The sequence below is a fragment of the Battus philenor genome, unplaced genomic scaffold, assembly GCF_028537555.1.
Source record: "Battus philenor isolate CCGP_79_NKW_IND1 unplaced genomic scaffold, ilBatPhil1.0.hap1 SCAF_36, whole genome shotgun sequence".
Classification (NCBI taxonomy): Eukaryota; Metazoa; Arthropoda; class Insecta; order Lepidoptera; family Papilionidae; genus Battus; species Battus philenor.
This window is the reverse complement of record NW_027181700.1, coordinates 405,001-407,500: the sequence shown is the minus strand read 5'-3', so window position 1 is coordinate 407,500 and position 2,500 is coordinate 405,001. Positions and strand designations below refer to the sequence as shown.

The following is a 2,500-nucleotide window of genomic DNA, read 5'->3' as shown; positions in this document are numbered from 1 at the left end:
AGCCGGCCCTCAGACAGGAGTGGTCCTGGATATTTCTCCACGGACCGCAATGTGCGTTCGAAATGTCGATGTTCAAATGTGTCCTGCAGTTCACACTATGACGCGCAGTTAACTGCGTTCTTCATCGACCCGCGAGCCAAGTGATCCACCGTCCAGGGTAATGGTTTTTTCTTAATGTTGTTATTACTTACGGTAGCGGCCTACGGCTCTCGCCGTCGGCCACTTGATTGTCCGTTTTTATGTATTAACGTCGAAAGTTGGTCGAATTCATGTGCGCCGAGGCGTTCATAAAGAAACGGCACCGAAAAAGCTTAACGCCCCGACGCGAATCCTTTAGAATGATGAACGACGACGACCCGCGCACCCCCCAACGAGCTGGCGTGACGCACGACATTGTCATCTTTCTAACCGCTTAAATTTCGTTTTGTATAGCGCCAACCGACAATAAAGGGCCTGAGCTAGGCAGTGGGGATTTTCACCGCTTCGAACGCTCCGTTTGGTATGCCCCGGTCGGCGCTCGTCTCTCGGCGTTTTTCCGCCACCCGGCCGCTTCGACGGCGGCGGAGGCAGCGGCGGCGGTAGCACTTTCGACGAATGCCACCACCGCCACCGGCCACCGCCACGGCGCCGTCGCCGCTGCGCCGTTAGGCGTAATAGACGCTAGAGACAATTATTTCACATTTTATTTTTTATACATATATACAAACACGCACACACACACGCACGCACACGCGCGCGCGCTCGTCCGCATTAGATACGAACAGCAGCGCGCGCGCGTACGTACATATATATGTATATATGTCGTATATATATATCATTATGGATGTATTACATATATATATGTGTAAACACGGTATGTACGAAGTCGTCGTCGTCGTCGTCGTCGTCGTCGTCGCAACAGCAACAACAGCAACAGCAACAGCGGCGCAACAACGTTCGTGAACATATCACGCGTCTCGCACACATACACACACGTTAATGATCCTTCCGCAGGTTCCCCTACGGAAACCTTGTTACGACTTTTACTTCCTCTAAATGATCAAGTTTGGTCAACTTCCCAGCAACGCCGACGGCCGTGAAGCCACCGCGTGTCGGTCCGAAGACCTCACTAAATCATTCAATCGGTAGTAGCGACGGGCGGTGTGTACAAAGGGCAGGGACGTAATCAACGCGAGCTTATGACTCGCGCTTACTAGGAATTCCTCGTTTATGGGGGATAATTGCAAACCCCAATCCCCAGCACGAAGGAGTTTCAACGGGTTGCCCGGGCCTCTAGGCCAGGGAGAACATGCTGATTCCTTCAGTGTAGCGCGCGTGCGGCCCAGGACATCTAAGGGCATCACAGACCTGTTATTGCTCAATCTCGTGCGGCTCGAAGCCGCCGGTCCCTCTAAGAAGAATTTTAATACGTCGCCAGTGAGTTGCGCCACCGGAGCGGCGCACACCTAAATGACGACGCCTATTTAGCAGGCTAGAGTCTCGTTCGTTACCGGAATTAACCAGACAAATCGCTCCACCAACTAAGAACGGCCATGCACCACCACCCACCGAATCAAGAAAGAGCTGTTAATCTGTCAATCCTTCCGGTGTCCGGGCCTGGTGAGATTTCCCGTGTTGAGTCAAATTAAGCCGCAGGCTCCACTCCTGGTGGTGCCCTTCCGTCAATTCCTTTAAGTTTCAGCTTTGCAACCATACTCCCCCCGGAGTCCAAAATCTTTGGTTTCCCGGAAGCTGCCCGCCGAGCCATCGTAGTAACGTCGGCGGATCGCTAGATGACATATTTACGGTTAGAACTAGGGCGGTATCTAATCGCCTTCGAACCTCTAACTTTCGTTCTTGATTGATGAAAACACCTTTGGCAAATGCTTTCGCTGATGTTCGTCTTGCGACGATCCAAGAATTTCACCTCTAACGTCGCAATACGAATGCCCCCAGTTATCCCTATTAATCATTACCTCGGAGTTCTGAAAACCAACAAAATAGAACCGAGATCATATTCTATTATTCCATGCACGAAATATTCAAGCAGCATTTTGAGCCCGCTTTGAGCACTCTAATTTGTTCAAAGTAAAATTGTCGGCCCATCTCGACACTCACCGAAGAGCACCGCGATAGGATTTTGATATTGAACCGCCGTTTTACCGACGGCTCACCGACGATATGCTCCGCAGACGTGTCAGTATCACCGCGGATGCGGTGCACCGACAGCGCGGCGCACAAATGCAACTACGAGCTTTTTAACCGCAACAATTTTAGTATACGCTATTGGAGCTGGAGTTACCGCGGCTGCTGGCACCAGACTTGCCCTCCAATTGTTCCTCGTTAAAATATTTAAAGTGTACTCATTCCGATTACGAGGCCTCGTAAGAGTCCCGTATCGTTATTTTTCGTCACTACCTCCCCGTGCCGGGAGTGGGTAATTTGCGCGCCTGCTGCCTTCCTTGGATGTGGTAGCCGTTTCTCAGGCTCCCTCTCCGGAATCGAACCCTGATTCCCCGTT

At 51.5% G+C, this 2,500-nt stretch overlaps 2 non-coding genes across 2 annotated transcripts in view; both read right to left on the bottom strand.

The window, feature by feature from the left end:
- Positions 1–3: 3 nt before the first annotated feature.
- On the bottom strand, positions 4–160 carry LOC137927790 (5.8S ribosomal RNA). The gene has a single exon (XR_011107923.1). It is a non-coding gene; the product is annotated as a 5.8S ribosomal RNA (ribosomal RNA).
- Positions 161–976: 816 nt separating this feature from the next.
- The window catches only part of LOC137927690 (small subunit ribosomal RNA), a 1,904-nt gene continuing 380 nt past the window's right edge, over positions 977–2,500 (bottom strand). The window contains exon 1 of the ribosomal RNA XR_011107835.1: positions 977–2,500. This exon is cut by the window's right edge and continues 380 nt beyond it. This is a non-coding gene — a ribosomal RNA (small subunit ribosomal RNA).